Below are 25322 nucleotides of genomic sequence, written 5' to 3' on the forward strand. Positions count from 1 at the left end.
CCTCCCCTGTCCTCATGGGGCTCACACGGGCTGAACTGCCCAGCTGAGAGGCCTCAGCCTGCACGTGTAGCTTCCATTTTTACATGACAGTGACTGCCGCAGAGATAACTCGGATCCTTGCAGCTCAGTCATGGGGGACATGTCCAGCGTTTCCTCGCTGACCTCTGTTATAGGTCTGCTGTGCGTCTACTCGGCAGGGTGTCCCCAGATCTGGCCACATCAGCCCAGCTGGATCCTAATTGCTTGCTAGTGGCTGTAAACATTGCTCTCATTTTCAAAACAAAGTTGAGGGCTTTTCCCTCTCAACTTTCTCCTGAAGTCCAGAGGGCAGGCAGGTTAAGGAACTGGGAGAATTTGGGAGTCTGAAGTTGACTGAGCTGTTTTTCCCTCTGCTCTAGAGGTGTGCCTGGGGTGAGGATCCCTGGCAGTGAGCTGCTGTGTCCTGCTCCAGTTCACCTCCTGACTTCTCCTCTGTGGCCCCTGACTCGGGATCCCCTATAGGTACCACGGGGCTCTTTGCCTTCTGACTTCTCTTTGGGTTTGGTCAATGGGAACCCCAGCAGGAGCCTGAGGGAGGATGAGAGGGAGGATGGGGTGTTGGCTTCTCTCTTGGGGACCTTTATGCTGGCCGGGCCTGGAGCAGAGTTCACTTCTATCAGGGGACTGGTAGAGCGGGAGGGAAGGAGGTGGGGAGGGTGCTGAGGCTTTGCTGCACTAGCCCTGAGGCATCCAGGGTGCTGCCTGTTCCTCGCAGAACCCCAATGTGCTGCCTACACCCCTGTAAAAGAAATGCTTCATTAACATCCTCTTCCTATTACTCAACTGGGATGTGCCTTCTCTTTCCTACTGAGACCCTGATGAATGCATCCTGGGAATATAAAGTCACCCTGGGAAGGGGGTGCCCTAGGTGGGTCGCTGTCTGTGGGATTGTCACCTGTCTGGATCAGTTTCCTTGTCTACAGAGCTGGGAGGGTGTCCGTGCCCCTCACAGACACTGATCCTCAGAGCTGGGGACAGGCGATGACTGTTGCTGGGCTTTTCCCCTGAGTTTTTAAACACAGGCTTTAGAGGGAACATCCAACATTCTGATTCACTCGTTCTCTCTCTCTCAGAATTCTGTCCAAGGAGACTTACTGTAAAAACGCTTTCCTTCATTTACTCACACAGACACTGTGGGCCTGGTGCTGTCAGGAATCAATTCTGCTCGAGCCTCGGAGACAGCCTGTTTGGTTTCCCAGGAATCCACGTCTGAGAGCCTTTGAAGCAGTGGCCTCCATGAAATACACAGTATCACTGTCTCAAGGGCCAAGTGTGTCTCACAGGGGACCCCTGACCTTGTAGCCAATGATGGGGTTCAGGGCATACTACCCCAAAATGTGGTAGCTTCGCATGTTGACTATTTTAAGTGGAAAGAATCCGAGAAACAGCAGGTGCAGGAAGGACTCTCTGTTCCCTGAAGCAAGTCACCAGCTCCAAGGAAGGTCACCAGAGGAAAGGGGCACTCTCACGTCCAAGCCCTGGGGACACTGAGAGGGACAGGCCTTGCTGTTTCCCCAGTTTCCTGCACTTCGCTTGTGCTCCCTGGTCCCACCACAGCTCCACGATTCTCCACCCTTCAGCACATCTAATGGAAACACGCTCAGGCCGGGCGCAGTGGTTCATGCCTGTGACCCCAGCATCTTGGGAAGCTGAGGCAGGCAGATTGCTTGAGCCCAGGTGTGGGAGACCAGCCTGGCCAATACAGCGAGGCTGTGTCTACAAAAAATACAAAAAAAAAATAGGTGGGTGTGGTGGTGTGCACCTGTAATCCTAGTCATAACTACCGGTGAGGCTGAGGTGGGAGGATCACCTGAGCCGGGGGTGATGGAGGCTGCAGTGATGGCACCACTGCAATCCAGCCTGGGCGATAGAGTGAGACCCTGTCTCAAAAAAATAAAAAGGCACGCAGGTTTAATCTCTTCATTTCCTTATGAAGGTGCCCAAGTCACATTAAACTTAAATTAATTTGTTCACTTTTCTCTTGTTAACCTGTTTTTTTGTTATGGGGTCCCCAACCAAGAACTCAGAAGTGGAGAAGGAAAAGATATTTTCCTTCCGATATCAGCTTGTGTCCTGTATTTTGTGACTGCACGTTACAGCCGGGAAGCATTTCCCAGCAAGGGATGTAGACTGGCTGGTAAATAACCTGGAATCCTTTAGTCATTCCTCCTGATGAGGCCAACAAGAAAGTCTCAGCGTGGCGTCCGTGTGTCTTCAGTCCCTTTCTATGTGTGTAATCTCCCCTTTCAATAGACCCAGCAGCCTTGGCTGGTCCCCACGTCTACCCAGGCTTTAATAGCATTGTTTATATTCTATTGCATTTTTTTTATAGTTATTGTCTTTCCTTTATGATAAATGACACTCATTTTTCATTTACACTGATGATATGAAGTTACAGTTCAAAAGCAAGTCAATACTAAAGAAATGGTTGTACAGGTGACACAGACACGTCAAAAATTGAGAGTGTGAATGTGAATGGCTAAATGTGGGAAACCCAGCCTGAAAGGCTCCAGCTGGAAATGCCGTTACAGACAGGAAGCCAGCCCGGCCGTGAGGCCGAAGCGCACTGGGAGCTGACTGCTCTTCCTGCGCCAGCCGTGGAGGCTCGTCTGCTTCAGCCACACTAGGGGCTGTAGGGTGTCGGGGATGCCCTTCCACCTGGCCAGTGCTCCTGCTCACAGACCAGCTGAGGTTTTCAGAGATTCATTACACAGCTGGATGGAGAGATGGGGGCTACTGCTGGGATGCCACCAGTCTGTCCATCCAGGGGAGGTCTTGAGACAGCTGGGCTCCGTCCTTGGTCCGAGCGCAGCTGTTCTCCCTCTGCCTCGGCATTGCCTGTCTCCTCTTGGTGGCAGCTGAACGCACAGTGTGCATGCCTGTGTGCATAAGGTGCGTATGCCTCTGTCCCACCAGATTCACTTTGCTCGGAAAGGAGGACCCTGCCTTGCTCCTCTTCCCACCCTCACTGTGCCTGCTGCTGAGTTTTGCACATTCCAAACTCTTGAGCAACATTTACTTTGTGAATAAGTGAAATCCTTTACGCCACCCAGCAAGTCGGTGTCAAGGCCAGAGCTAGAAAGAACCAAGGTCTCCTAAATCCTTTCCCTGACATCTCCCCAGAATAAATGTTTTCCTCTAAAAGCTGATTGATGTGATTACTCAGTCTGGATGCTGTTTATAGACAGCCGTGAAGGTAAGCCTCGGCCACAGCAGGCAGTGGGTGGCGGAAGGGGCGATGTCGCCTCATAATCCCTATCAGCCTCAACAGCAGGAGATGTGTAACCCTCAGCAGGGTTCCCAAGAGTCCCTTTTCTTTTCTTCCCTGAAAAGAAGGCTAATGCTGTCTGTAGGGGGAGGATGGGGTTCTGGGAAGTGACTTCCATTCTCAGAACTCCCAAACAGAACTGAGTCAGAAGATCTGATTCAATCCCAGACATATACATGTGAGTCCTTCCAGCATTTGGACACTTTCTGGGCTTGAAATGTTCTGGAAACATTTTCAGGGGGGATGCGGGGGAGCCTGGAGAAGCAGAGCCCCTCACCCACCCTGCTTTCTGTGTGCAGGGTAGGAGGAGGCCTGCCGGCCTGGCTGTGCTCACCCTCAGATCTCCTGGGCTTATTTTATTCTTGACCTTTTTATCCTGTTCACTGTGGTTAGATTATTCTGGGCAGTGTGTTTTATATCTTTCCCCACATTGCGGTTTTCAGTTTTAATAAAGGAGCAATTTCATCTGACATCCTAACACCATTCCTTCCTCTTAAAAAAAGAAAATCTCTCTCTTTAAAAAAAAAAAAGATAAATAGGCCGAGCACAGTGACTCATGCCTGTAATCCCAGCACTTTGAGGCTGAGGCAGGCGGATCACCTGAGGTCAGGAGTTCAAGACCAGCCTGGCCATCATGGCGAAACCTCGTCTCTACTAAAAATACAAAAATTAGCTGGGCAGGATGGCAGGTGCCTATAATCCCAGCTACTCGGGAGGCTGAGACGTGAGAATCTCTTGAACCTGGGAGGTGGAGTTTGCAGTGAGCCAAGATCATGCCATTGCACTACAACCTGGGCGACAGAGCAAGATTCGTCTCAATATATATGTCTGTGTGTGTGTGTGTGTGTGTGTGTGTGTGTGTGTGTGTGTGTGTATATATATATATCAAAGAGCATTTACAACTAATATGAAAATCTCCCAGGGTGTTCCATCCCTGGACACAGCGCTTTACGTATGCCACATCCAACCATGTTCTGTGGCTGTGGTTTTACATGAAACATCTTATCACGGGAATGTTCCCATGTTGCTCCATGGCTGTTGTAATGGAGCCTTCAAAAAATGCATTGTGTTTGTTTATTTTTGTTTATTAAACTGTTCTCTTATTCCAATCCTTTTAAATTTTATTTTATTTCATAGTGCCACAGCGATGTTGCTGTATTCCCTGACCTCCAAGGATCTCTTCTGCAATCTCACCCGGGAGCCTTTGCTGGGGCTGCCCCCTGCCTGAGTCCCTGCCTGATTCCATCACTAACCCTCCTTGGCCTCCTCTAGATGCTCTGCTGTGGTGAGTCTGTGGGTCCGCCTGGCTGGACGACAGGCCCCAGTGATTCCATCCCACGCTAATCTCCGTGTTGCTGTAAAGCAGTTTATCTTTGTGGTGACAGTCCACAGCCAGCAGGCTTTCACTAAGGAAGCTTGTCCTCGACCCCCTGCATAGCCCTGATTCAAACAGTTGAAAGGACTTCAGAGCAGATCTGAGGTTTCCTGGAAGAAGAAGAAATTCGGCTTGCAGGCAGGAGCTTCTGTCCAAGGCTGAATGTTCTGGCCTGCCCTTCCTGGCAGCTTTCTCAAGGGATTTCTGACTTGCCTAATCATCCCTACAATCACGTAAGCCAGTTCCTTGCAATGCATCTCTTAATCTGTGTCTCCTATTGGTTCTCTTATCCCCCTTCAAGCAGGAGGTTCTCTTCCACCTCAACCTGCCTCCTGCTTCTACAACGCTTATCATAGGGCACAGCTATAAGTTGCTTGTGTTGTTATTTCATTTCTCTGTAGTGCCTGAAACATAGTAGGTGGTTAATATATTATGGTTGTTGAGTGACTGACAGAGGGCAGGGTGTGATCCTTATTTCTCCTCTTCTCCCCAGCAGACAGAGTTGCTGGGTGGAGGCAAAGGGAAATGGAGCTTACAGTGTGCCCACCTCTTCCATCCTCAACACTGCACTGAGTGGCTGAGGCATCAGTATTCCCATGTTTCAGATGGGAAAGCAGAGGTAGAGAGGCAACCTGAGATAATTCAGGTCACCTTGCTCATCAGAGGCAGGGCCAGGATCCAAGCCTGGGTCTGCCTGGGCCCAAGTGTCAAGTCCTTTCTCTGGCTCTGGACTGGCTCCCACCCAGCGAGGTTCTTGGTGCAGGTGAAATGGACAGGAGGCAGGGAAATACTGGGTAGGGGAGGACAGTTCTCTGGCAAAGACCCCATCTGCAAGCCTGGTTCCATGGCCCTAAATGAGAACTTCACATTCCTGTTTTCCTGCCTGAATATTGCTTTTTCCAAAACCACCCTGACCTGCCCTGTGTCCCATCATCTACCCGTAAAAACCCCAAACTCCACTGGCAGAGGAGCAGAGCAGCATGGCAGAGAAGGAGTGAAGAAAAGAAGTGTCTGAATGTGGAAGAGGCAGCTGGACAGTTGGCAAAGAGTTCAGCCATCTGGAAGATTACCTTCCCACTCCATCCCCTTTCCAGCTCCTCATCCCACTGACAGCCACCTCCATCACTCAATAAAACTTCTGCATTCACCATCCTTCAAGTCCATGTGACCTGATTCTTCCTGGATGCTGGACAAGGACCTGGGTACCAAGAGTGCAGAGTGTAAAAGGCTGTTGCCCTGACCCTCCACTGAGTTGGTTAACAGTCATCTGTGGATGGCAACTGCTAAAAGAGCATTAATTGTAACATACCCCTAGATGGTACCATGGGGCCAGAGCCCAAAAGCACTTGCCCCAGCCCCAGCACCTGCTTGCCTGCATGGTTCCCTCCCCTTCCACAAGGGATTTGAGCAAGTGAGCTATACCCCTCTCGCAAGTCCCAAGAAGAGGTCCAGGGAACTCTCCCATCTCCCAGGGCAGGCCCCACAGAACAGTGAGGGATTGAGCGGGTTCACAGTGAGGGACTGTGTTAAAGAAACTTCTCTTCCCAGGTCCGCTAGGGGAGGGGTTTCAATTGCAGGAATTTCCCAGCTCCATTGGGTCACCAGAGGGGTTTCAAATGTAAAGTTCTTTTGAGGGCCAGGTAGGGAAAGCCAGGTGGGGCTCTTTTGTCCCAAATTCCTGCTGAAAGCTCTGAGAGGAGGGGGCTGTGTAACTCAGTGTTGTAGAATAAGTAGCCAATTCAGTATCAGAGTCAAAGATCAATCACTCCAGAGGAAGTTTGAAAGAACTCCTCTCATTGGATGAGAACATGAATGGGGAGGGAATAACTCAAGGATTAAAACTTCAGCTGCTCCTACCCAAGCTTTTATTTCCCGCTCTGTGTTCCCCACCCACAACAGCGTGGGAGCTGCGTGTCTCTCTCTCTCTCTCTCTCTCTCTCTCTCTCTCTCTCTCTCTCTCTCTGTCTAATAAATCACTCTTCTGCAAAACTCTCTGGGTGCACGATTTTATTCCAAAGGTAAACTCACCATGCCTCCCGGGCCCCTTTCGCCATTCTTCGGGGTTAGAGAGGCCAAGAAACTATGAGCTCTGGGAGCTGGGTACATTACCCAGTTACAACAGGATTGGCTGCCCTGGAGAGGATGCTTTGGCTTATGGCCCTCCAGGGAACAAGCTCTGTGCAGGGGGCAGCTTGGACCTGGGGTTAGCTGGCTGCAGCCATTGGGGGCTACTGGGGAGTCAGTAGCACAGGTCACCAAAGTTGACAGCCCCCCAATGCCCCGCAACCCCCGTGGCTCTTGTGTCCCCCAGGGCTCTGATGGGTGTTCTGTCCCTGAGACAGGTTGATGATGCAGAGTTTCCTACCTCCATAAATCTGTCTGGCAATCTTGCCAGCCACTTTTGATTTGGGGCTTGAGCCGAGTTTGGCCAGCAGGCTGCAGAGGAACAGCCACAGTGTGCATGTATGCGTAGGTTTTTGTGTGTGCATGTGCGTGTTTGTGTGTATGTGTGCACGCATGTGTGGTGTACATGCATGTCGGTGTGTGGTGTGTATGTGCACGTGTGTGTTTGTGTGTGCATGCATGTGTTTGTGTATGCACACATGTGTGTTTGTGTGTGTACACACATGCATACATGCATGAATGTCGGAAGAGCAGCCTGGAGATGTCCCCAGTGGGTTGGAACTACACAAGTCTTGTGGTTTCATGACTGAGATCCACTCCTTTTCAGAAGCCCAGCTCCCACACTTTACCTTGGACAAGTGGCTTAACTCCTCAGGGCCTCAATTTCTCCATCTGTCAAATGGGATAATAACAGCATCTACTTTGTGGGGTTGATGTGAGCACAAAGTACGTTCATAATTGCAAATCCCTTAAACAATGCTTCAAACACTCCAGAAATGCCAGTATTTCCTTTCTCTCTGTGTGACATCTGGTTTCTATCACAATTTTATTGGAGGAAAGTGTCCTGGTACTTACGAAAAAAATGCCCAACCTACCTCACCCTCTCTTTTGCAGAGGGGAAAATTGAGGCCCTGAGATGTGATATGATGTCTACAGCCACACAGCAAGGCAGTGCCAGCCTGGAGGAAGAGCCCAGGCTTTGTTTATCTCTTGCTGGAGTGGCTTCTAGGAGTTGGACCCAGCTTAGAGGGGCTCACAGTCTGGGGCCAGGGCTGCAGCCCTCGGGGACACTCCCCAAGGGGCCCTCTGACTTGTGTATAGGATTATTAGACTGGACATATTCCTCCCTCCTTTCTTTCACCTTTGGAATTCTTTCCAAGTGAACTTTACAGAATCCTGGAGTATTAGTGTAGCAAGGGCTCCTAGACATTATTTCATCAGAACCCCTCATGTTACAGAGATGGGCATGGAGGTTCAGAGGCAGAGGGTAGGCATTCTACCAGGACACACAGCCAGTTTGGCGGAACCCAGGTCCTAGAATATTGGTATTCAGCCAGTTTGCTTTTTAAAATCATCCTACAGTGCCCCATCGCAGGTGGAAGGCAGGGCGGTGTGTTAATATTGCCTGATTATCAAAACCAAGATCTCACCCCAGGCTGAGGCAGAGGGGTAATGGAGGTGGAGAGTGGGGAGCTGACATCAAAGGTTCAGAGCAGTGGCCTTTGCGTGGTGCTTACGATGCCCTCATTCCACTTTCCTATATGCCATGAATGTATACCGGGAAAAAATAGAAACCCTCACCAGAAAGCAAAACCAACAACCACATACAAAGGAAAGCTGCGGGTCTGGAGGAGTGTGTGTTTCCCAGAAAAGCAATTCCTAAGGAACAGCTCGGGCTCAGAAGTGAGCTGTACTGGGTGTGCCCAGGAAGGTTGTTTCTCCCGCAGCCTCTCCAACCCCCTGGCGGTCTCCGGTGTCCCAAGGATGGCACAGGCCCCACTGGGGTGGGACGGGAGGGTAGTGGGCGGGGTATCTGCCTCACCAGTTGCTGGCCCCGTTCCTCCACCACGTGCAATCCTGGGCTGTGACCTTCCTCCCACCTAGCTCAGTATACAAAACAAGGGGGAGGAGACACAGTAAACAGAGAACGCTATGCAGAGAAAAAGGAATCCTGAACTGGTTTGGTCCCTGCCCAGTAAGCAGGCCAAAGGAACAGGGGAGAACACGGAGTTTGGGACAGATGGACTTTTATCTCTATCTGCACAGGGTAATATCTGGGGTCTTAGGGCTTCCCACAACACACCCTGGGTTCTGAAGGGACCTATACTATTGCCCTTTCGGATCCTGGGAGTGGCTTTCCTGCCCCTTTCATCCCTTCCTTCCTTTCTTCCTTCATTTTACTCCGTTCAGTGTGACACAGCAACACAGGCCAGACATGGTGGGCAGGGCAAAAAAACTGGGATATCAAGCAACATCTTAGTGCCATCCTTCAAGGGCTGCCTCCGATCTCACCTCCTCTAAGAAGCCTTCCCTGATTTCTCAGCCAGCCGAGATCCCTCCCTTGTCTGAGACTATATAGCAAAGAGGTGTATTGCAAAGGAGTGTTGTCTGGGAGTCATAGGCCCAGGACCAGGTGTGCCCTTGGGTAAATGCCTTGGCATCTCTGGGCTTTAATTTGCTCATTGGGAGTATGAGGGGTTGTAATAGATGATGCTGGAGACCGTTGTACAACCATGATGTCCTTAAAGAGGGGGAAGCAGTGAACTCCCCATCCTGAGAGGCATGCAAGCAGAGGCAATGGGATCAGCACACTGAATTTGCAGAGGTTCAGCTCCCCACCCATTGGCACCCAAAGGCTCTTTTGGAGATGGGCAGAACAAGTCTGTCTTAGCAAGTTCCCCTTCACTGGGTGTGGCACAAAGGAGGTGGCTCCCTGCCTTGCTCCCTGTGGCTTGTGAAGATCCTGGGTCCTGGCCCTGACCTGTCAGTTCTGCTCACAGTCTTGCCCACATCAAAGCCTCATCCTAGCCATGTGACCTTTGTCCTCAGTCCAATTCCGCTTGGGAGGTGGAGCTCCTTGGAACTGAGGGAGTCAACCTTCACAATTCCAGAGCTCCTGGTTCTGCCAATGTTATGCCTTTTCTAGAAAGGAGTGGGAGGGAAGCATGGTCCTTAGAGTTGATCTGCAGGGAAGTGGGCCCAGAGTCTCTCAAGACTGGAGAAGAAGAGAAGACAGGAAACGTTGAACCCTGAGCCCCAAGCAAGAATATTCAGGTCACTCCTGAACTCAGGTGTCAGACGAACTTGGGACATTTCTTGGCTTTGCCTCCACTGGCTGATGACCTAGGGCAGGTGACTTAACCTCTTGGTGAATAAGGATGACATCCCTAGAACAGGGGATTGGGAGCACTGTGACAATGTGCAAAGTGCCTGCAACATGTCTTCATTTCATTTATATTGTTTCCACATTTTAAAGCACAGTACAGGTAAACCCCTGCAATATAGGGACTAATACGATCATCCCCATTTTGCAGATGGGTGAACAGAGGCACAGCTAGCAGGACTGGGGTCTGTGTCGTGGTGTGGATAAACTCATGCCTAAAAAACCTCCTCCAGCTTCTCCTGAGCTGCTGGAGGGACAACCTCATGCCTCATTCACCTTTGAGACCCCTGGCTTGGTGTAGACTCCTGATAGACACTTCTAAAATAAATACCCCTGTGGTTTCCTCTGACTTGCCTGGGGCCTCATAACTCACAGGGGAGGGTTGGGGACTGGAACCTGGTACTTGGGCTCCTACTGCTCTGCCCTATGCCCTTGAAGGCTTCTGGACAAGGGTGGGATTCTTTGGTCTGACAGGGGAGACAGAGGCAGTGGTGTGCTGGTAAATGGTTAACAACTGGCTCTCTGGAAAAAAATGCCCTGACTGTAGCATTTGCACATTTCTATGGTATAAATACTCTTGCAGTGGCCAATTTCAAGTCCAGCGTAACAACTGGCTCTGGGCCTGGTTGGCCACCACAGTCCCAGGACCACCTCCCTGACTTCCCCCCAGCCACCACCTCCACAAAGGGCAAAAGCCCTTCCAATGCCTAATCATCCTTCAGAACCAGCTTGATGTCACTTCTCTAGGAGGCCTTCCCAGCTGCTGTAGAGGGCGCCCCTAGCCCCAGTGCTCCCATCATGGCTGTCAGCATACCTTATGGAAACAGCACACTAAACCTTCTGTCTTCTCCCCACTGTATCCCCACTGCTCAGCACCGGCCCTGGGCTATGACAGGGACCCAGGAAATATTTGTGGAAAGGACAAGTAATGATGCTGATGCTGATATTGACAGCAAATGCGTGTATCATCTGCAATGTGCCAGTTCTATTCTCTTTTTTGGGGGGCTTGGGTCTTTCTTTTTGAGACAGAGTCTTGTTCTGTCATCCAGACTAGAGTGCAGTGGTGTGATCTTGGCTACTGCATCTTCTGTCTCCGGGTTCAAGTGATTCTCCTGCCTCAGCCTCCCGAGTAGCTAGGATCACAGGAGCATGCTGCCATGCCTTGCTGACATTTGTTTTTTTAGTGGAGATGGGGTTTTGCCATGTTGGCCAGGCTGGTCTTGAACTCCTGGCTCAAGTGACCCACCCGCCTTGGCGTCCTAAAATGCTGCGATTAGGCGTGAGCCACGTGCCCGGCCATGCCAGCTCTGTTCTAAGCACTTCACAGATATTAACCCATTTAATCCCCACAACACTCTAGATGGGTTTTTTGTTTTGTTTTGTTTTGTTTATTTTATTTTTTTTAGACAGAGTCCAGCTCTGTCACCAGGCTAGAGTGCAGTGGTGAGATCTTGGCTCACTGGAACCTCCATCCCCTGGGTTCAAGCAATTCTCCTGCCTCAGCTTCCCTAGTAGCTGGGATTAAAGGCGTGAGCTACCATGCCTGCTAACTTTTTGTATTTTTAGTAGAGACGGGGTTTCATCATGTTGGCCTGGCTGGTCTTGAACTCTTGTCCTCAAGTGATCCACCCGCCTCAGCTTCCCAAAGTGATAGGATTACAGGCATGAGCCACTGCGCCCAGCTCTAGATGGGTTTTTATGTCCTCATTTTGCAGATGGGGAAACCCAGACTCAGTGAATCAGAGGCAGAGCAGGGACGGGGCTCAGAATTCTCTCATGTCCTTGGGCTTCCCTTGTCCTGTAAGATGGGTGGGACCAGTAGGACTGCCCTCATTTTTTTTTTTTTTTGAGACGGAGTTTCGCTCTTGTTACCCAGGCTGGAGTGCAATGGGGCGATCTTGGCTCACCACAACCTGTGCCTCCTGGGTTCAGGCAATTCTTCTGCCTCAGCCTCCTGAGTAGCTGGGATTACAGGCACGCGCCACAATGCCCAGCTAATTTTTTGTATTTTTAGTAGAGACGGGGTTTCACCATGTTGACCAGGATGGTCTCGATCTCTTGACCTCGTGATCCACCTGCCTTGGCCTCCCAAAGTGCTGGGATTACAGGCGTGAGCCACCGTGCCCTCATTTTAAAAAGAAAAAACAGGCTCAAATTCCAGTGAGGGACTTATGGACGTTTAAGTAAAGAGCCTTGGCTAAGGTCATCCCACTATTAAGTGAATGGGGATGTGGTAGAATTAGCACTTAGGGGTCTTAAGGGCAAAAGCGCTTTGTAAACCATCAAGCAGCATGGACACGCTAGAGCCAATGAAGTTGAAAGAATCTCACCATTTAGAGATTTTTAGTCCAAACTTTACTTAACAGGAAAGGAAACTAAAGCTTTGAGAGGGAGGTGACCTGTCCAAAGTCATGCACGAGCATCTCAACCCTGCCCCCTCCCCTTTCTGGTCCCACAGTGGTGCTCATTCTTTAGTGGCAATAGGCACTGCACTCAGTTCATGCCATGGTGGGTTTACACGACAGTCCTTTCCCTGAGCCTCACGGTTGTCCTGGAGGAACTTGTTATGTCCATTTTCGACGAAGGGACAGAGACTCAGCCAAGGGAAGTGATTGTTCCCAGCTCACAGGCTCCTAAGTGGGGACCTGGGAGACCTCACATACAAAACCACCAGAGATATGAAAAGAAGTGAGAGAGAGCTGGGTTGATTGTGGTCAAGTGCGTAAGACAGACCTGGCTGGAGGAGTCAGAGACTGGAGCCAGAAGGGGCTTAGGGATCTCTGCCTGATTTTTGGTCACTCAGCAGCTTCTTAGAGCCTGGGGGCTTCCTGGATGCATGGTCTGTCCCTGCCTTGGGGCTCCCAAGACAGATGCCCTGGCTGGCCAAAGGTCAGCCTGGGGCTGGCACTACTGGGAAAGGGAGGTGACAGCAAGCTCTGGGATAAACCCCCAGCTCCCCACTTCACCTCTCTGAACCTGGGCTTCCTCATCTGCAAAACGGGGACCCAGTTGTCATGATGGTGAAATGAGCTAGTGCCACCAGACGCCTAGCCCAGGGGCTGGCATGGAGCCAGCATCCATCCAGGGCAGCTGCCTTCAGTGTTGCTATTGCTATAATTATTATTAGACTCGACAACGTGCCTTTGAGCAGGTGGCTTTTGCTCTTTGGGCCTCAGGTTCCCCATCTCTAGGGCAAAGGAGGTTGATAAGATAGGTTATTTTGTAAAATCTTCCAGCTGTGGCAGTCTGCTACGACTGGCTTTCTTAAATCTATTCATTCTGGTGCTAGGTGGGCCTCACCGTTGTAGTGACTTCCTATGAATACATATTGCAGTGTTGGTATTTGCACACGCACGCACATAGACACACACATGCTGTCCTTTTCCTTCATACCATCCTGATTGTCACACACCCTCAGTCCCTTGAGCACAGAACAGGGTGTTTGCTTATCGGAATCTCTCCTCCTGGGGAAGCGTCGGTGAATGTTTGCTGAGCTGAGTTGCCTACGGCAGTAGTGAATTCCTTGTCACTAAAGGTATTCAGGCAAAGTCTAGGAAATGCTTCTGATGCGTTTGGATCAAGATTTCTTAAATTCTATAGATTTAAGCCCTAGGACTATGTATGGGTGCCCCACTCAATGCCACAGCCCCTCACTCCTTTGCCTTTCCGGTTCAAGATACACATTTTACATTTGTAGGATGTGTGGCTACTGGAGGTGCGATTGTATATCAGATACATGGGCTGGATTTTCCCTTCATCCTCCCACAGTGCTGTAGGATCTTTTTCTTCTCCTTTCTCCTCCTCCTCCTCCTTCCTCCTGCCCCTCCTCCCTCCTTTCTCCTTCTCCCCCTTTCTCTTCTTCCCCTTCCCCCTCCCCTCCTCCTCCTCCTCCTCGTCGTCTTCTCCTTCCTCTTCCTCCTCCCCCTCCCCTTCTTCTTCTTCTGACTGCTGTTTCTTCTCCTTCTCCTCCTTCTTCTCCTTCTCCTTCTTCTTCTCCTCCTCCTCCTCCCCCTCTTGTTTCTTCTTCCTCTTTTTTCTTCTTTTTCTTTTGTTGAAACAAGGTCTTGCTCTGTTGCTCAGGCTGCAGTGCAGTTGTGCGATTATTCCTCCTCCTCCTCCTTCCTCTTCCTTCTCTTCCTCTTCTTTCTCCTTCCTCTTCTTATTTCTTTTTCTTTTGTTGAAACAGGGTCTTGCTCTGTTGCCCAGGCTGGAGTGTGGTGGTGCAATTATAACTCACTGCAGTCTCAGCCTTCTGGGTTCCAGTGATCCTCCCACCTCATTGTCCCAAGCAGCTGGGACCACAGGATCATGCCACCACAGCTGGCTAATTTGTAAATTTTTTGTAGTTATGGGATCTCATCCAGGCTTGTCTCAAACTCCTGGCCTCAAGCAGCCCTCCTACCTTGGTCTCCCAATAAGCTGTACGCGCTACCATGCCTGGCCTACTTGCAGGGAGCTGGGAGGGACAGAAGAATTCTGCTCCCTGTTATGTAAATGCCCACCCTCCAGGAACTGTGATTTGTAGCTCTGTCAGTAAGAGGGGTCTTGCTCCCTGGCCTGGGGCAGTGAGGCCTTTGCAGGCCCTAACTGAGACACAGGCTATATGGAGGCCCTGGGGTTTGTCATCTCTGCTGCTACCAAAGGTGGAAATTCCCACTTCCTTAGTTGAGATTGAGGAGGATTCTGACATGCATGAGCTTGCCTACTTTCCTTGGTATTTCATTTTTGGAGCCATACACAAAATCTTCCCAGGTGCTCTGCTTGGCCCTGTGAATCTGGCAGAGGGCATGCCACAGTGACTCACCACCCGACTTGCTCTGCACAGGAGCCGACACAGGGAGAACGGGAGTCACAGCTCTGTGTCTGTGCATACTGCAGGGTCCTTAACCTCTCTGAGCCTCAGTTTCCTTATCTGTAAGATGTGATTGATTATTGGTACTCAGTTTCCTCATCAGTAAGATGGGATTGATTATTAGTAAGTGCTCAATTCATGTTAGAGATGACGATTAATAAGAGTTTGCATCTGGTAAGATGCCAGCTCCTCTGTCTCCAAGCATCCACCTTTGCTACCTGCTCCTGCTTCCTTCAGAAACGCCTGTAGTTTGCAAGTATTAATGATCCGGTTACAGACTGAGGGAGGAAGGCAGATGGCGGCTTCCAGTATGTTCCCTGAATAGGGTCAGGCAGGAGGAGAGGATTTAGTGGCTCCCAAACCTGTCCCTAGATGATTTAATTTTTGGATAATTCAGTAAAGCAAATCCAGAACCTTCAATAATTACTTCCCCTTTTTTGTTTGGCATTTTTGAAAATAATCAAAAGGCCAGGCAAAGCTTTATGCACAGAGATATTCCTCATCACATGGAAGAGGGACATAGGAAACAACCTAATGTTTAGGACCAGGGAACTGGTACATACACGGTCTTCTATCCCTTCCGTATGCATCAAGCAGACATGAGAAAAGGGTGCTCCTTAGAGCTCACCAAAATTGAGAGAATGTTTCAAATAACATGTTAAGGGAACAAAAAGCTGGGTAACCAAATTGTATATACAACAAGCTTTAAAAGTTGAGAAGACAAAATACCAAATTATTACCAGGGATGGTTTTCTTTGAGCACGGGATCATAGATTGCTGTTGGGTTTTCTTTATTCTTTGTAGTGGTATGCAAGTTTTCTATGAAGAACATATATTGTTTTGGTAATAAGAATTTTTTTTTTTTCTTGAGACGGAGCCTTGCTCTGTCACCCAGGCTTGGAGTGCAGTGGTGTGATCTTGGCTCACTGCAACCTCCACTTCCCAGGTTCATGAGATTCTCCTGCCTCAGCCTCCTGAGTAGCTAGGATTATAGGCACATGCCACCATGCCTGGCTAATTTTTGTATGTTCAGTAGAGACAGGATTTCACCATGTTGGTCAGGCTAGTCTCAAACTCCTGAGCCCGTGATCCGCCTGCTTCAGCCTCCCCAAAATGCTGGGATAACAGGCGTGAGCCACCGCACCTGGCTGGTAATAAGAATATTTAAATAAGCCAAGTGTTTGGAATAAATTATGGGTTTATCTATGTAAGAAAGATAATCAGCCAATTTGTGCTTAAAGAAAAGGCTTTGCTTACATACAAACTAGTAAAGAAATGCTCAATCATGTTTGAATTTAAAGTGAAATGTTTAAACTATTTATGAACTGTTCGTTCAGTGATGTCCCATAGCACCCAACCACCCTTCCTCAGCAGGTAGAGTCAGCCGGCTTCTAATAACCTGAAAAAATCCAGCAGCTGGGAGCCAGTGGAGAGAAACTCTGGAAGATGGGATTTCCTACCGGGCTGCAAAATCCACTCATTCTCACAAAAGGCAGCCTGGTTCCATAATTTGGTGTCCCAGTAAAACAAAGGACAAGACAGAGACAAACCCTTCCCCAGCCCCCAGCCTTCACTTTGACTCACATCTCTGCCGGCTGGGTTATGTTTTGAGTGATTTTTCATGAAGTTGCAGGCATGGCATTTTCAGGGCGCCCTCTCACATCTGAGCCTGTCTTCCTGCTGCCTTCTCTTGTGAAGAACTATTCAGCATCACACATGCTTCTCTCCCGGGTCTACAGCGGCTCCCCTGGTGGCTCTGATGCATTCGCTGCTGCAGAGAAGCCTGAACCCAGCCTGATTTTCCTTGCTTTATGGATTGCCTGTCCCCGCCCCTGCCAACTCTCCAACCTCCAGTCAATCTGGATGCTTATAGTATTCCCTTTTTCTCTTTTCCACTCAAAAGTGCTGTCAGAGGTATTTAGGGGACAGTGTCTCGTCTCACCCCTTTTCACAGCCCGTGAGCCGGGCAAGGCTCCATTGTATAGGCGAGGGTTTGGAGGCCAGAGAGAGGAGGGACCAGAACTCAAACCACATTTGGGGATTTGGGGGCATCCCTGGCGCTCCCCTGAGGCCATCCCGACTCTGGCATGTGAGGGAAACCTGCTATGTAACGAAGGAGCCTGGATATGGGAATCTCACCAGGGGTGTTCAAATCCCAGCTCTGCTGGTTACTAAGGGCGGTACTGTAAGTGTGCGGCCTCTTGTCAGAGCCCGGTCCCCGATTGTGGGATAAAGAGCATTGTCCCCGGCAGGAGGGCTGTTGTGAGGATCCAGTGTGATCATCCCTGGCACTCAGGATCAACCAGCCTTCCTGCTGGTTCCCCTCTTATCTCAGGAATGACAGTCTCCTCTGCTTTTCCCTAAATCCACAGATTGTTCTGTCAAGCGATGGCCCCAGGGGCCCTCACCTCCTGTTTGGACTGTGATGTCAGCCACAGAAGCCACAGTCCAAACAGACTCCCAGAAGATACGGCCCAGGCCACTTGCAGGGGAAGTCCCCATGACTGCTACTCATCCTCATGGAAAACATGGGGACTGGGGAGGACTGGAGGGCAGGGAGTGAGGGGACATGGAGGACGCCCCTGTCACAGGGCGGATGGCTCTGGCTGGGGCTTTGGATCACTGCCTACCACGGGGAGGCCCAGGCCAGGGACTCAGGCTCCTACCCACCCCTCCACCCCAGCTCCTCCTTCCCTTCCTGCCCCCTCCCTGCCCTAAAGCCCGGCTGGTTTCCCCTGCCCTGCCTGAGCAGCTGTAGGAGTTCCCGCCTCTAGGCCTTTGCTTATACAGAGAGGCAGGATGTGATGGGAAGACCCAGGCCAGCCTCCAGGGACAGCCATTTCTCTAACTAGCTCTGTGTCTCCCCTCTAGGGACCATTTTCCCAACTGTCAAGTGGAGACACAACACCTACTTGGCAAGTTTAGCAGGGTGGATACTTGTGATCGTTTGGGGGTGTCAAGGGTACCCTGGGGCTCAGACACATGTCCATGGCACTGGGCAGTCTCCCCTGCCCTTTCTCTCCACTGCACGCCCTCCCTCACTTAGGCAGACCCTCTACTTTACCTGGGTCTAGGTGCTGTGTCCTCACCTCCTTGCATTTAGCAATCTGTCAGCCCACCTTGTTTTTCAATGGCCTCAGTGTTTCAGAGCCGGGCTGCCCTGTTTTGCATGGACCTCCACAGGGAGTTCCCAGTTTTCGTAGGTAGTTTCCAAATCTATTATTTACAGCTGAAGGAACAAAGGATCCCAGAGACCACATCGCTTGCCCTAGGTCGCACAGCAGCGGAGGAGTGGGGTGGGATTCAATCCCTGTACCTGGCTTCCCAAAGAGGAGGAGCAGGAGGAGGCGGGAGAAGGGAAGTGGGTGGAGAGAGAAATCATCCTTACGCAAGTCCATCTCCCTAATGTGCCCAAGCTACAGTTCATTTGAGGAGTCCCCATATCTTTCACTATTTTTGGTTATCACCAGTGATCAGCACCGACCCCTCATCTGCATGCAGACCCTAGTCCGTGTGTAAGCACACCTGTATCAGGTGTGCAGGCCCTTTCCTGCCTCTCCTGCTGTGTTCTTGTGTTCTAGCCATTGTTTTCTGGATCTTTCTGTTCAAAGAAGACCCAAGAGGTCCCTTCTCTCACCTCTCACTTTGCTAACTGGCCAGTGGGCTCCAGAGTGGGGGAGATGAGCCCAGGTTCAGCTGTGCATGTATGAGGTGCAATCGCCAAGGCTCTGTGAGGACTCCAGAGAGCCTCCCCCTGCGGTCAGGGAGTGACCCCTGAACTCTTAGAGCACAGCAGGTGCCAAGCATGAGCCTGGGTTCTAGGGGCTGAGGGAGAAATCCAGTCTTTTTCCTCAAGTGTCTTCCTGTTTAGTAGGGAAGGCAGGGCACAGCCTGACACTTCCTGAAATATTTGGGCCCAAATCTACCTTGAAGGGAGCTGGCCGTGAGCTGTGTGCATTGAACAATCTGTCAATTTAAATTTTTGTGGAGATGTGCAATTTGCTAATAGTTTGGAGCAAGGAGGGTTTCTGTCCTTTCCCGAGGCAACTGGCATATGAGCGCAGGTGACAAAGAGTGAGGAACAGGTTTGGGAACCCCAAGTCTCTTGGCTGGTGGGACTAGGAGGAAGGGCCTGAGGAGAGTGGCTTTTGGGTCCAGGGCAGATCAGTTGCTAAGGTAGCTTGTTTCACGGTGTAGCCCACCTGTTTGGAAATCCCCAGAGATATTAGCAAGTCCTTGGGCACTGTAAAGGAAAATAGAAATCTTGAGACCCCCGAACTCTTTATGCCAAAGGGAAAGTTAAGCCTGGAGACTGAGTCAGGCAACATTATCACCCTTCTAAATGACAGCTGTTACCCCACAACCTTAGACCTTAGCCAGACCCCCACAGAAAGGAAAAGGCCTCAGACATCTCCCCATGACTGCCCCCACAAATCGTTCTTTTCTGGGTGAAACCTTTCAAGATGTGAATCTTAACATAAAACAAGCACACAGCAATTGTAACTAGAGGTCCGCAATCCAAGCCTAGCTCCTCACACTGACATCTGTCAGATTCACACTGATGGTGCTGATCTTCCCAGGCACCACACAAAACAAGGGGAGGACGGGATGAGATCAGTCCTCCCTCTGCCTCACCCGCTCCCTACATGCTTTCTCCACTTTGAGGACATGGTCTAAATAGGGTGAAAGAAAAATAAAATTAAAATCCCAGGACCCCAGACTCAGTAAGCCCTAGGGAAAAGTCCAGCTGGGAGCCAGGTCACGCAACCTGCCTTCCGTTTTGTGTCTAAATGGATAAGACACATTTTGCTCCCAGTGAAATTCCTTATGGGTCCCAAGATCTTTACCCACAAGCTGCTCTGTTGTATTTCACCCTCGTGATATAAATTCACACTTATCTTCACAAGTATGGGACAGAGGATAGAACCAAACGTCATCCCTCTGCTCACCTGAGACAAACACATATCTGACTGCTTCCTATACACTATGATGATAATTATTATTTTATTTTCATTTTTTTGAGAGATGGAGTCTCTCTCTGTCACCTAGGCTGGGGTGCAGTGGTGCGATCTTGGCTCCCTGCAAGCTCCGCCTCCTGGGTTCAAACCATTCTCCTGCCTCAGCTTCCCAAGTAGCTGGGACTACAGGCATGCGCCACCATGCCTGGCTAATTTTTGTATTTTTAGTAGAGACAGGGTTTCGCCACATTGGACAGGCTGGTCTTGAACTCCTGACCTCAGGTGATCCACAAGCCTTGGCCTCCCAAAGTGCTGGGATTACAGGTGTGAGCCACTGTGCCCAGCCCTATGATTATTTTATGTCATATAAAAATGCAGATTGACTGAGCCCCAGGTGAATGTGTAATTGCTGATTCCTCTACCTGCTTCTTTCACATGAAAAATGTGCATTCAGTGAAGTTAATCAAAAGGCTCAAAGGAGTGCAACTGCTTGCCTCTTTTAGCTCCCTTCCCCCTCTTTTTCTTCTCTCTTTCCCCTACTGCCTGCCCTTTTCCCTTTAAAAAGCGAAGCTCCCTCTTTGGAATAAGCATGGGCCAGAGATGTTTCCTGTGGTTTTGTGTCCCTCTTTCCTGGGTATGCCCTTAACCTTGATAAAATAAACTTCAAAAATAATGGAGACCTGCCTCAGTCAGTTTCTCTTTGATTTACAACACTAAGCCTTGTGAAAAGCCCTTTGGAGAGCATAGGCCACACACATTTTTTGCGGCTCATGTTTTTCCCAGGTGCACCCTCAAACTCTCAATAAATGTTGATTGAGGTTTATCAACTCAATAAACCTCGATTGATTGAGACTTGCCACAGTCTGTCATTTTGGTTAACAGTACCCAGACCTCAAATCTCCAGAGCAGGGCTGCAGCACCCGCATGGGTGACCAGCCTTAGGGCCCCATGAAAACCAGGTGATTCTCATATACAACAAAGTTTGGGCTTTCTCCGGCAGACTGCCCCTGCCACTGGAGTGTGACCACTTAGGAAACTCGCAGGGAAGAGGAGAAGCGACCTCACCACCACGACAGCAACCACAGAGGCGGCGGGGCTGTGCTGGAGCCTGACACTTCACAGTTCACAGCACCCCACGGACGTCCCCGCAGGCACTGCGGATTTCCAGATGTCGCTCAGCTGGGCCAGTTCTCTGTGCCTCACTACTGCCCTTCACCAGTGGCACAGATCAGAGAGGCTCAGAAGGTCGGCAGTAGATGGGATGGGACAGTCCAGAGTAAATCTACAGTTTGAGCCCTGAAGAGAGGCGTGAGAAGGACTCTTGCTGTCAGTACCCACAGATGCATTGCCTGGACACAGGAGCATGTGCATGTCAGAGGGGGCTTTTTTCTGGACACCCTCGAGCGGTTGTGGCCTTACTGCAAGGCAAACGCAACCTCTGTGACTGTCCCAGGCCCCCGCTCCTGCCTCCATAGACCATCCCTCTGGTACCTGAGCACCTGCAGTGTGCCTGACATCCCCTTTCACTACACCAGCACAGAGGTAAGCCTCCCAGTGGTCCTCAAAAATAGAACGATGATCCCCATTGTACAGGAGAAGAAACTGAAGCTCAGAGAACTTTCCTCGTCAGTAAGTGACACGGTTGGAATTCGAACCCAAAGCTGTGTTTGTTCCAGCCTGCTTTATGCTGTGATGACCTTTTTGGAATATGTGTGGGGAAGGGGAGGGACACATGTTTCTAGCTTCCAGAATCCTCCAGAGCCCATTGTGATAAAAGAGTCAACGAAATACTTCACGCCTTTGGTTTGTTCTAGAAAGCAACCCTGGGGTGGGTGTTTTGGGGAAGCAGAGCCTTAGGTCCCCATGAAAACCAGAGGGGCTCAGAGGAGGAATTGAGGAGTTAACACTTTTCATGGAGGCAGATTTAGTAGCTGTGTTATTTAGCTCAGAGAGAAGCAATAGGACTAGAATGGTTCCAACCCCAAGGAACAGAAAGTGGACCCATTGCTCAGTGGGGGACAGCTGAAGGAAGAGTTTTTAAATAGTAGAACTCTCCTGAGATGGAATGAGCTGCCTTGCAAAGTAGTGAGCTCCCCATTCCTGGAGGCATGCATGCTAAGATGGATATTCATGGGACAGGGAATCCCTGAACTGAGTGGATGTCAGAAGTGGTGAACTGGGGCCTCAAGTCTTGGCAGGTCTGATTGTTTGACTCATGACCCTGAAGTGCTGTAATTGTCCTAAGTGCCTTCTGAATCCTCAAAGCTACATGCAGACCTGCTCTGTGTGCCTCTTGTTTTTTAAAAGAGCAATTTTAGATTCACAGCAAAATTCAAGAGAAAGTGTGGAGACATACCATATATCCCCTGCGCCCACACATGCGTAGCCCTCCCACTACTGACATCGCCCATAAGAGCAGTCCATTTGTTGTAACTGACGAACCTGCATTGACAGGTCATCATCACCCAAAGTCCATAGTTTTCCTCAGGTTTCACTCTTGGAGATGGACATTCTGTGGGTTTGGACAAATGCATAATGATATGCATCTGCCATTATAGTATCACACAGAAGTCTCACTGACCCAAAAGCCCTCTGCGCTCCCCCAGTTCTCCCTGCCCCACCCCCACCCCTCACCAACTCCTGGCAACCACTGATTTTTTTTGTTGACTGTCTCCGTAGTTTTGCCTTTTTCCAGCATGTCACATATAGTTGAAATCATACAGCATACGCCTTTTCAGAGCAACTTCGTTTACTTAGTAATAATAGGCTCTGTGTGCTTTCTTATTGTCTGTTATGTGAGCAATATTTATTCATTTAACTATTCAGCATTTCAGCAAACACTGACCCTTGTAGGACTAGGCATCGTTTTAGTGCAAAGGAGGCCACTGTGAGTGGATAAATGAGGCCCCTGCTTTCGTTCTGAAAACCAGAGTCCTCTGGTACTGTGATCTGAATGCTTGTGTCTCTCCAAAACTCACCTGTTGAGATGTCATCCCCAAGGTGGTGATATCAAGAGGTGGGGCTTTTGGGAGGTGATTAGATCATGAGGTCCCCCTCCTTGTGAATGGGATTGGTGCTCTTTAAAAGAGGCCTGGGAGAGCGTGTTCACCCCTTCCACCATATGAGGACGCATAGAAGGTGCCATCTATGAGGACTAGATCCTCACCAGACATGGAATCTGCCAGTGCCTTCATTTTGGGCTTCCCAGCTTCCAACACTGTGAGCAATAAATGTCTGCTTTTCGATAAATCACCCAGTCTAAAGTATTTCTTACAGCAGCTCAAACGGACTATGACATAGGGCAAGTCTGCAGGGTTCCCTCTGCCCTGCCCAGGTGGCCTCCTCCCTGACCACAAGCAGCACAGGTGAGGGCCACCCCCATGTTACCTCTAGAGTCCTGGAACTTGTTACGAAGTCAGTCACTATGTTAGCAGAGACCATGAGGCGCAGCTATTAGGTTGGTGCAAAAGTCATTGTGGTCCTTGGCATTACTTCTAATGGCAAGAAGCATGATGACTTTGGCACCAAACTAATATTTTCACTGTTGGGTCCCACGGGCAGGCAATGACCAAATTCAAAGACCTTAGATCCTCTGTGCAGGCCCAGCCATGGGAACCTCCCCGTTTGCAAGGGAAGGAATCCCAAAGAGACTGAATCCTAAAGAGATTGAGGCATTTCCTGGGACAGTGAGCGAAGGGTTGGCTGAGACTGTGTCCCCGCTCTGAGACTCAGTTTCCTCATCTGTGCAGTGAGAGGCTTGTAGCACAGGGTTGCAGGGAGAGCTGGGATGAGGCCTGGGGTCCTGCATGTATGTGGGGACAGCACACATGCTTCCTCTTTTTCACCCAAAGACGGCTCTCCTGGCTGTCCTGTGCTCCTACCCCAAGCAGGGAAGCAGCAAATGCTTCCTCCAAGCTCGTGGAACTCACAGCTGTGGAATGTCTCTTGCTGCTCCCAGGGCCGAAGGACACAGCACCCCAGGCAGCAACTGTTAGCAATGTCCTCTGAGGTTGCTCACATGTCCCCACACCGCCTAAGCCCTTCTCCCACTCAGAAATGGAATAAGAAGTGGGGTTGGCCCGGAAGCCCCCCATCGCCCCACACCTGAGCCAGGGCCGCCGCTTCCTGCAGGCTGGGGAGCCACAGGCGGCCTGTGACTCAGTGAGGCACATTCTGACCTGCCCAGAACAGCAACACCCGCTGCCCACCCCCACCCAGGCTGCGGAAGTGACCTACTCGCAGCAACTCGAATCACGGCTGCCATTTATTTAGCGCCTATGACATGCGTGGTACTGCACGGGCAAGAGCCCACCCCTATCTTTGCATAAAGAGGAACTGCCAGGTCTTCTTTATGGCTCAGGAGACAGGGACAAAATGATTTGCCCAACAACATCACCCACAGGGTGAGAGCAGAGCTGGAACTCCAACCCGGGCTGGATGCAGAGCCCGTGCTCAGAACACCTGCACCATCCTACCCCTCTGCTCCGGTCAGCCAGGACCATGGGAAGAGGGTTGCTAAAACTATCGGAGATAAATCACCATCACGTGCCTCCTGGAGGCACATCAGCCAGCATTCACAAGCCCCTCCTGTCCACTTCTCATTTCACCCTGCCATCCCCAGAGAGCCAGCGAGCAGGCTGCTTTGCAGACACATAAACTGAGGCTCAGAGAGGTTGAGTAGCTTGTCCAGGGTCACACAGGGCCAACGAGCGGCTCAGTCGTTGAGTGAAAAGCCAGGTTCTGGAGCCTCCAGCCGGCACCCGTCCCTGCTGCACCACGCCTCGATGCTTTACTCCAGTGTCCACTCAAAGTATGTGAAAATCCAGTCACGGAATCCCTCACACGCACTAGACACACACAAGCCTGTCTGTCACCTTGATTCAGAGAAGAGACGCCTACGACAGACAAACAGGGCAATTACTCCTGCTGGGAACCCTTCCCCATCGCCTGTCAGACCTCCCCTCCAGAAGGAAGGAAACTTTTCCCAACTCCCCTCCACCAGAGGGAAGCTTCTCCCTGCTGCCTGCCCCCCTGCCCCGTGCTGGGACAGCTTGTCCTCCCAGCAAAGGTGAGGCGGCTGGACCAACCCCTGCCCGGCACCCACCTTCTCTGGAGCAAGTGGCATGGACACTTCAGTCGCTCCCTGGGTACTGTGGGGCAGCCTGATGTCCCCACCGTCCGCACCCCTCCTCGGAGCCCAGAAGCCAGAGCTAGAGTGGCGGCGGGAACAGCTCATCTTTCAAGGGCTGGGTGGTGATGTCATCAGCCTCCTGGGCACTTCCCCCTCCGCCTCCAGCCCAGCTATGTGCCCTGCCCAGCCCGAGCGAGGCTGGCTGTGGGCCCAGGATGACTGTGGCCACCTCCGTCTCCACTCTGCCACCTTCTGAGCCCTGGGGACAGGCGAGGCTCTTGGAAGATTTCCACGTTTGTGCACCCCGCCTGCCCATTAGAGTCGTGGGGTGGCAGAAGCGTCCCTCCCGGCTGACTACAAAGTGGCCTGTGAAGCACCACGTGAATAAATTCGCCTCACATAACATTTATTT

General features: G+C 50.7%; 1 protein-coding gene across 3 annotated transcripts in view; it reads right to left on the minus strand.

The window, feature by feature from the left end:
- Positions 1-25040, minus strand: part of BDKRB2 (bradykinin receptor B2) — a 32369-nt gene extending 7329 nt beyond the window's left edge. For 2 of the 3 annotated variants that reach the window (XR_005200184.1, XM_017528178.2), the window contains exon 1: positions 24884-25034. The gene's annotated coding sequence lies outside the window, so the exon portion shown is untranslated. Of the gene's footprint in view, positions 1-24883 lie in introns of all 3 variants that reach the window. The other variant, XM_017528177.2, reaches the window with a different exon arrangement.
- Between the last annotated feature and the right edge of the window lie 282 nt (positions 25041-25322).

This window comes from Cebus imitator, unplaced genomic scaffold (genome assembly GCF_001604975.1).
Source record: "Cebus imitator isolate Cc_AM_T3 unplaced genomic scaffold, Cebus_imitator-1.0 Scaffold52, whole genome shotgun sequence".
Taxonomy (NCBI): domain Eukaryota; kingdom Metazoa; phylum Chordata; class Mammalia; order Primates; family Cebidae; genus Cebus; species Cebus imitator.